We start from the raw sequence: 10,186 nt of genomic DNA, 5'->3' as shown, positions 1-10,186 counted from the left end.
AGGTCACATGAGGTTGTGCAGGAGGCAGGCCGTTGATGTTTCTTTCTTGTTGATGATTCTATCTCTCTATCCCTCTCTCTCTAAAGCAAATCACTTAAAAAATAAATCTATGAAATGACTAATGCAGTTTTTCTAGAAATGCAAGAGTATTATAATTAACGTAGTGCACTTTAGTATTTCAAAGAAAGAATACTGTATGATCAAAAGTCCTTTGATAAATTTCCAGATTGCTTTTTGTTTGAACTAAACTGAATTTAAAACATGAAATCTTAGGATTAAAAGGATGCTTCCTTGGTGTAGTAAGTAATGTTCATCCCAGTGCCATAATTAGTGGTGAATTAATTAAGTAAAAAAAAAAGCAAAGATGCCTGGTATTACCTGTATTATTTAACATTGTTTTGTTCTAGTTGATACATTAAAGGAAAGAAAAAGTAATGAGTATAACTCTCAGAAAAGAAGGAATTGACTATAGATGATGATTATCTACTTAGAAAAAAATCTCAAAGAAATCCATTTACAAACTAGTAGAATAAAAAGAGAATACATATAAGTGACCAGTGTACTGATTCATTTAACAGTTAATTATGGAATGTCTAGAATGTGTTGGGAAATGTCCTGGACACTGTGTATACAGTGTTAACATAAAGATGTTCTGGCCTCCGGTGTGGTAGGGACAACCCCGGTCAGGTTGAAACGGCCCCCGTGAGGTAGGGACGACCCCGGTGAGGTTGAAATGGCCCCCGTGAGGTAGGGACGACCCTGGTCAGGTCGAAACGGCCCCGGTGTGGTAGGGACGACCCCGGTGAGGTTGAAACGGCCCCCGTGAGGTAGGGACGACCCTGGTCAGGTCGAAACGGCCCCGGTGTGGTAGGGACGACCCCGGTGAGGTTGAAACAGCCCCCGTGAGGTAGGGACGACCCCAGTCAGGTCGAAACGGCCCCGGTGTGGTAGGGACAACCCCAGTCAGGTTGAAACAGCCCCGGTGTGGTAGGGACAACCCCGGTGAGGTTGAAACGGCCCCCGTGAGGTAGGGACGACCCCGGTCAGGTCGAAACGGCCCCGGTGTGGTAGGGACGACCCCGGTGAGGTTGAAACAGCCCCCGTGAGGTAGGGACGACCCCAGTCAGGTCGAAACGGCCCCGGTGTGGTAGGGACGACCCCGGTGAGGTTGAAACGGCCCCTGTGAGGTAGGGACGACCCTGGTCAGTTCGAAACGGCCCCGGTGTGGTAGGGACAACCCCGGTCAGGTTGAAACAGCCCCGGTGTGGTAGGGACAACCCCGGTGAGGTTGAAACGGCCCCCGTGAGGTAGGGACGACCCCGGTGAGGTTGAAACGGCTCCCGTGAGGTAGGGACAACCCCGGTGAGGTTGAAACGGCCCCCGTGAGGTAGGGACGGCCCCGGTGAGGTTGAAACGGCCCTGGTGAGGCTCAGATGGACCTGGTGAGGTTGAGACTACTCCAGTGAGGTTGGGACAAATAAAGGGGACCAGTATGGACTGATGAACAGGGGTAGATACAGAAGCAGAGCAACATTGAACAGAATGTTAAACTACAGTGGGAAGCCTGGGGAGGGTTGGGGGGGGGATTAAGAGACCAACTGAAGGACTTATATGCATGCATATAAGATTAACCAATGGACACAAGACACGGGGCGGGGGTGCGGGGGGTAGGGGCCGGGGGAATGTCAAGGGGGGGAAAAAAGGAGACATATGTAATACTCTTTGTAATACTTTAAGAAATAAAAATTATTTAAATATTAAAAAAAAAAAAAAAAAAAAAAGATGTTCTGGCCCTAAAAAAAAAAAATACATTGAATGGGCTGAGGGGGAAAGAAAAAAAAAAAGAAACAAATTAATAGAAATTTAGAGTGTGATAACAGACAAACATCACAGGGGTGGCTGGGAGGGGTGGGGGGTGGCATACTCCGTGAGATGATCAGGAAAGGCTCTGGCCAGGTGCCATTTGAGCTGAAACCTGCAGGCTGAGAAGTTAGACATGAAGAACTGGGAAAATAAATGTACAGATGACCTCAAAGTGGCTTAAATTTGAGTAAAATGTGGGTAAAAATAGACTTGTATGCTATGTACAATGTCTTTTGAACTTATATCCTTTTTATGCAAGAAATGATCCATTGGGTTCCCCGCCCCAGGTAATGTGGTTTAGTGGTTAAGGTCCCTTAGTATCTGTTCAACCTGCTATGTGTCCGGCCCTGTGCCAGGTGCTGGGAACACAGAAGTACAAAGACAAACAAGGTCTCTGTCTTCACGCAGTTTGCACTACTGAGGGGAGAGACAGACAATACCTAAGGAGATACATAAATAAAAGACTAACTGAGCATAATAAGTGCTCTGAAGAAAATTAACAGGGTGATTTGACAGAGAGTGATTTTGGAGAAAAGGAGACAACTTCACATGGGGTGGTCAGAGGACCACCTTAAAGTGACATGAAGTCGAGAGCTGAGGGGCAATGCTTCAGCCTTGGAGAGAACCAGGAGAAGGGGTTTCCAAGCAGAGGCAAGTACACAGATGCTGAGGCAGGGAAGACATTGACATACTCTGGGCTGACGTCTCAGGACCATGGCAAAAATGGGGCATTGGTGGAAGGAGGAGGGACATAAAAGGAGGTTGGGGAGATAGGCATGGGCCTTACAACATGAGGCATTAGGTCAGGGCAAGGGAGTTTAGATCTTATTCTAAGGGCATGGGCTGGGAGTCAGGAGTCCTGGGTTCAAGCTCTGGCTGTACAGTTGAGTAGATGTGTGACCCTGGATGGTCATATCACTTCCTTATCTGTGAAATAAGAGTGCTAGTAGTACCCACCTCATAAAGTTGTAGAATTAAATGTCATAATGTATGTGAAGTGCTTAGCACATAGTAGTTCTGATTAAATAATGCATAAATGAGAGAAAAAAGGAGATGAGAGAGAGGGAGAGGAAGAGAAAGGGAGAAAGGAAAGAAAGGAAAGAGAGAGAGAGAAAGAGAGAGAGAGAGAGAGAGAGAGAGAGAGAGAGAGAGAGAGAGAGGCTAGCTCTGGGTCAGTTGGTTGGAGCATCACCCATACACCAAAAACTAACAGGTTTGATTCCCGGTCAGGGCACATACCCAGGTTTTGGATTTGATCCAGGTTGGGATGTGTACAGGAGGCAATCGATTGATGTTTCTCTCTCTCTCCCCTTCCTCTCTCTAAAATCAATAAAAAGCATATCTTCAGGCAAGGAAAAATAAGTAACAGTATGACACCTAAAGTAGTAAAAGAGAAAAAAAGATATTTATAATCCTATCATCCTAATTCAGGGACTCTTTTCTATATTTGAATATGATCCTAAAGTTCTTGTCCATACATGTGTGTATAGATATAGGTAATGAAAACAACTGTGTATACACACATATTCATAACTCAATTATAATCACATTGTATATAGTTTGATAAAGGCTCTTAATATTGTTGCTGAAAGACCTCTGTAGAAGATGATTTCACACTCTAGTGGGATCAAAAAATGATTTTGAAGTTTCTCTGAGAACTTTAAGTGTTTTACAGAAATAAGATTATTGCTGTTTCTTATAAAATCTCAGTAACCAGTTGTGGTATGCATTCTTTGGGAACTCTTTCTTAGAGCAATTCTGCCTACTTCCATTGTGGTTGCTTTTCTTTTCCTTTTCTTCTTCTTATTTTAAAAATATATTTTTATTGATTTCAGAGAGGAAGGGAGAGGGAAAGAGAGAAATAAATGACAGAGAATCATTGTTTGGCTGCTTACTGCACCATGCCCCGCCCCCCTTGGGGATTGAGTCCAGAACAACTGGGAGTTGAACTGTGACCTCCTGGTTCATGGGGCTCAAACATTGAACCACACTGGCTGGGTATGGTTGCTTTTTCTTTTGGAAAACAATTTCCCTTTTTAAAAAGTATGTTTTTATTGAGTTTTAGAGAGAGAAGGGAGAGGGATAGAGAGAAACATCAATTGCTTGCCTCCTGGTGCCTCCTACTGGGGATGGAGCCCACAATCCAGCCATGTATCCTCACAGGGAATCAAACCTGTGACCTCTTGATTCATACATCGACATTCAACCACTGAGCCACACTGACCAGGCGACATTCAATAACTATCCTTAGAACACATGAAGTGACACCTGGAAAATCTTTCTTGTTCATTGTTGGGGAGTCTTCTCATCAGTAAAAAGAATCAGGGTAAGTGAGAGCACCCATAGTGATGATGGGATAGAGACTTTGATAACCACTGCCAACCTGAGAGACAGAATGCCGTCCCTGCTCTCAGTAGATTTTAAAAAATATTTCAATAACCTACTTCTTCAAAATCAAAGCCATATATTGGTTTCTTCCCAGAGAGCTTGATTTTACTCTTTGAGTCCAGGAGATTGCTATCTGGGCAACTTGGAAAGAAAGAGGGAGATGAGAAGAGACACTTCCCTATACCAGTACATCCCCTGCTGTATTGCATGGACAGGAGGGAGAGTAAGACAGAAAGAGCAAAGGAAAATCTAATAGGAAGACTGATCTCAGCTTCTTCCATGCTTTGAAAACAAGGCCCCTCAGAATGAAAGGAGAAAGATTGAAACCTACATTTTCCTTTCCCCATCCACTGGTGCACAGCGGCTGTTTGCAATCTCTAATGAACTAAACCATTATGGTTAATTAACATATTGTTTACATCAAATCAAATCGTGGCTCAGGCTAAACTGGAAGGTTTTTTTCCCTCAGTGCATTTAAAGAGAGCTTATGAATATATATTTTTAATTTTTTCTCTTTTTGATTAAAAAAAACTAGATTTCAAACTAGATAAAGTTATCTCCTTAGTGTAACTACCACAGTACCAAGATTATATAGTTCTTCAAAACTTATGAATTAAGCAGACAAATTTTCATTAAGTAGAATTTGATAATTTCATTTCTTGTTTCTAAATTCATTACCAGGACCAGCGGGTTGGAAGACTTTAAGTAGATCTAACTACTAATTATGGCCTCCCAACTTAACCTTTATTACTTAATTGGGATATATTCTAAGTAAATTTTGGTCCTTCATTGCCTTTCTAGACATTTGTTCTGATACATGGGCATGCTTCAAATGGTACCTAAACCACATAGATTTCAGGATTTGAGCCATCACCTTTGCTATGATACCCAATTGTTTTTTCTGGTCATATTTGTTGTGTCACACGGTTATAGGTTTACTATATGCTAAAACCTAACCCCCAATGTGATGGTATTAGGAGGTAGGGCCTTTGGGAGGTGATTAGGTCATGAGCAGGGAGCCCTCATCAATAGGATCTGTGCTCTGAAAAAGAGATCCAGAGCACTCCTAGGCACTTCTTTTTTGTGAGTACACAGAGAGAACACCGCAGTGTATGAATCAGGAAGTGATCCTCGCCAGACCCTGAATCTCCTGTCACCTTGATCTTGGACTTCCTGCCTCCAGAACTGTGAGAAATAAATTTCTGTTGTTTATAAGCCACCTGGTCTACGATATTTTGTTATAGCAGCCCAAACGGGCTAGGACAGCTGGCAAGTGACAAAGTGGATGATAAGTGCAATGTTATCAAGTGCCTTCAAACAGGATCATGATACGTAGGTTTCTACATATGAGCAGTTGAAAGAATACAGAAAGTTATTGCTGTGCATTAAGAAGCTAACTCCTCTAGCTAAGCTTGTGGATGAAAAAGAATTGCCTGCAATAGAGGGTTTCCCTTCAGCTAATGGAATAATCCTGCTGAAGGTAAAAATATGCGTCTTTGCTTGTGGTCCCTGAGTTTAAATATCTAATTTGAATGTAATTGGGCAGAAATGAATACTCTCAGAATAGAATAACTTCCAAGTCTTGCTAAATCCTATTCAACTAATTATCGTGTAGATAAAAATATGCCAGTACTTTAATTAATCCTTTTATAATACCAATAATCAAATGATGGTATGTATCATATTAGACATTCTTCTAGTCAAGGAGAGATGGTTTTAAAAAATTAATAGCATACTTCAATTAATAGTCATATGGGAGAAAATGCAAACCAGAAATAGTATCCTCAAGACTGACTAAGAAAGGTCATGCAAATTTATGACTACACGAGGAGCAATCCAAGCTTATAAACAACAATTTATATAATAGAAGGTGCCCTTCTACTTCAAGGCCCTTTTTTAAAACCTTAAGTACTCAAATTCAATCATTATTTATCCCTCAAAGCTGTTTTCTCTAAAGTATAAAATATTTTTTAATTTCAAATATTTAATTATGATAAACAGCAAAACTATGGAAACTGATCTTTTTGCCTTAAGTGTAAATATTTGAATACAAAATAATAAATTCTTTACATCTTTTTCCTATTTGTTTTTAAGGCTGGTCCAGTTGCAATTACATAGTAAAAATTTACTGTGCTTCCTCCCATAGCTTATCAATTGCTCATTGAAACACTACTCCTTGCATGCTAGATCCATTTTCAATGCATGCATGCATGCATTCATCTATCCCTCTGCCCATTCATCCTTTCTGGGTTATTTCATTAATTCCTATGGGGGTAGTTTGTTCACTTATTCCGTCAACAAACACTTTTTTTGAGCACCTGGTACGTGCCAAGCAGTGTTCTTTACTTCTCTATTCTAGTTCCTCTTTTTAGTTTAATATCCTCCAATTCCTACTTTGGTCATTTCAAACTGTTATTTGCCCCCATCCCCTACACCTGTCTTTTTGAAGAGTGTATTCTATATAAATCCATGTTACTCATCAAACTTCCAGGAAGGTTATCTGGGCTAGGAGAGTTTTATTCTGTGTAATTCACTGACTGTGATCCTTGGACTCCCTCTTCACTAAAACTGTCTTTAACACAAAGTGGGTTATAAGGGATCAGTAAGATATGAAAAACAAATAGAAACCCAGTGCCTACTACTAGCATTGTGCAAATCATATATAATTCCCTAAGCTGGTTTAAAAATTATATTTCAATGGGTGTGATTTCCTTTTGGAGTGCTAAAATATTTTGGAACTAGATAGTAGTTATATAACATTGTAGGTGTACTAAATACCACTGAATGTTTCTATTTAAAATGATTAATATTATGTTATGTGAATTTCACTTCAATAAAATTTTTAAAAATTATATTTCACTGTATTTGTCTATGTTAATAAAATTATAAACCTCCCCATCTTCACTCCAGTAATCAAGGAGATATTTCAAATATGAACTCAATGTATCAAACATAATGTCATTATTAATTCAATCTTTTTAAAATGTAAAGCTTAAGTTTAGCCCAGCAGGACAGCATTGGGTCAAAGGAGTTGTAAACACATGCAAGGCATAGCCACTCTGTACTGATTTATAGCCTGTTTGCTCCACATAACTCTGAATCCTGCCACAAATATGGCCTCCACCTGTGGGTGGAGAGAGCAGTTCCTAATAACACCTAATTACCATAAGGAGCAGGGCTCCCTTAAGGATTGAGCTGGAGGGAAGAAAGGCATTTTCTAGAAGAAGCAATACAGATTTCAGAAATTTAAGGAAAAAGATGGCTGGGATTCTGGAATGATGTTAGGGAAGCCTAACAAGACTATTATCCATAAGTAACTGAATATACATTTGAGATGTATCTAGTGATCCAGGGTAGATCAGAAGATGTTCTGATGGTACTTGATCCGATTTAGGTTAATTTTTAGAGGTAGGCATTTATTTTTGCTGTATTTCATTGGGGAAAGGGCTGAATGTCTTTGCTGATTAAAGAGAACCTATTTTCCTTCCTTTCAATTCATCTTTCCCTCATTACTCTCTCATCCTTAGTGATTTTCATATTTATTTTATGAATATTATTACTAAAAATTTGAACTCAAAGAAAAGATTTCTGGACCCCAATCCCTGTTCTATAAGCAAGTGTCCTGGTTTATAGATGAGAAGGTGGAACAGCAACGGGAATGTTGAGAAGATAACTTTTAAAGGAGAGGATACTGAAGAACAGTGGCCAGAAAACTAGCCTGTAAGTGGATGTGGAGGTCAAAGAGAATGCCAATAACTGAGGGTCCTGAGACCCTAAGGGTAAAGGGAAGATGACAACACAAAAAGTGGCCACCACCTCTGTTCAAGGAGGGAATCCAAGTCATGAGAACAAAATCAGTTTTTGGTTAAAGGGGAGAGGAACACTGTAAAGAAAGCCTATAAATGTATAGAATAATTTGATAAAGTTAATAAGGGTTTCAGAGATCATGTAGTGAACCAGATAGAGAGGTAAAACTGAGTTGTATGGAGCTGAGTTGGAGCAGACTAACTTGGAAGGGACTGGGAGTAAGAAAGAGGTCAGCCCTAGCCAGTTTGGCTCAGTGGATAGAGTGTCGGCCTGTGGACTGAAGGGTCCCAGGTTCGATTCTGGTTGAGGGCACATGCCTGGGATGGAGGCTCGATGCCCAGTAGGGGACATGCAGGAAGCAGCCGATCAATGATTCTCTCTCATCATTGATGTTTCTATCTCTCTCTCCCTCTCCCTTTCTCTCTGAAATCAATAAAAATATATTTTTGAAGAAGAAGAAGAGGTCCATGGACAGTAAAGACATTCTCCAAGAGCTAGATCACAGGGATTGGTGTGGTGTTTCAGTAGAAAAAGAATTTCTGGGAGAAGAGCATCAAACCAATTATCCCCAAAGTTCCAGATGGAGCTGGCATGTGATGGTGAAGCCCCTTGTAAGGGTGCTTCAAGGTAGAGAACCTTTCACTGCCAACGAATTGTAGCTGTTGTTTCCAAAATGAATTGGTCAAAGAAGCAGTGACTCTGCTGCTTGGATTTTTATCATCCTTCAAAGACTCAGGGTATGAGCAGCACTAGCCTGAAGTTTACAGTGACAGTAATGGAAAATATCTGCCTCAGTAAAGCATAGGAGAAAATGTTATTCTTCTAAAAATTAAACTGCATAAATGATAAATTAAATGATAAATTTCAGCAGTGGTTTTCAACTGAGGATGATTTTGGCACCTCTGGAGAACCTTTGGCAGAGTAGCCCTCTAAGACAGACGGCTTTGAAACCTTTGCGTAAGCACTATCTTCCACTGTCAAAGGTCAGCAGCAGCCCAATTCTCCTCGCTGCTGGGCAGGAGCTGCAGAAAGCCATCAAGGACACCTTCCTTCTGTACTCAGCAAATGTACTCATTCTTCATTGTCAGGAGTGGGGAGAAGGGGTGCTCCTGGTATCTACTGTAGAGGCCAGAGATGCTGCTGAAAGTCCTACAATGTACAAGCCAGCCACTTACAACAAAGAATTATCTGATCCCAAATGTCAATAGTCCTGAGGTTGAGAAACCCTGTATAGGAATGATTTGGATTGAGAGAACCTTTATTCTGAGACATGCTGCTCTTATTGCTAACTCTGGGTCCTCTGAAAAGCTACTCGATTTTCAAGGTTTCTCAGATGGATCAGAATACACAAAGTTGTGCCCTAGCTGGTTTGGCTCAGTGGATATACTAGTAATGTCGGCCTGGGGACTGAAGGGTCCCAGGTTCGATTCTGGTCAAGGGCACATGCCCGGGTTCTGGGCTGGATCCCCAGTAGGGGGCGTGCAGGAGGCAGGCAATCAATGATTCTCTCATCATTGATGTTTCTATCACTCCTTCTCCTTTCTTCTCTGAAATCAATAAAATATATATATTTTTAAAAACGAATATACAAAGTTGCTTGTCATGACCATTATATGGTGGACGTATGTGATAATGAATCATTCTGAAAGATGTGAATAGATTTGACTTTGGGTGGTGGGCAGACAGTGCAATATACAGATCTTGTATCATAGAAATCTACATCTGAAACCTATATGATCCTATTAACCAATGTCACCACAATTAATTTAATTTAAAGAATCCTAATTGGTCATTTTGACTTTCAGTATTGCTGGTTAGAAAAGAATATGGAATTTACAATCATAAGAGAGAAAAGTGTGAGTAGAAATGCAGATGTAATAATTCACAGTGAGAAACAGTGACTGACAGTGACTTACAGTCCCTTCCCACCTTCCCACCCTATCTGCTTGGCTCTCTCTTCCAAGGCCCACCACACCTTCCGCCTGGAGAATCGCAGCAGCCTTTGTGCTGGCCTCTCAGCCTCCACTCCAAGCTCTTCATAGTTCCAAATGGAAACTGGACCTGTTTTCCCAAAATGTGGCTTTTGGCACATTACTTCCCTGATCAGAAATCTGTGAGATATTGACAT

The sequence above is a fragment of the Myotis yumanensis genome, unplaced genomic scaffold, assembly GCF_028538775.1.
Source record: "Myotis yumanensis isolate MYYU_CA2020_CCGP unplaced genomic scaffold, mMyoYum1.0.hap1 SCAF_10, whole genome shotgun sequence".
Lineage (NCBI taxonomy): Eukaryota > Metazoa > Chordata > Mammalia > Chiroptera > Vespertilionidae > Myotis > Myotis yumanensis.
Note: the sequence above shows the minus strand (reverse complement) of the source record.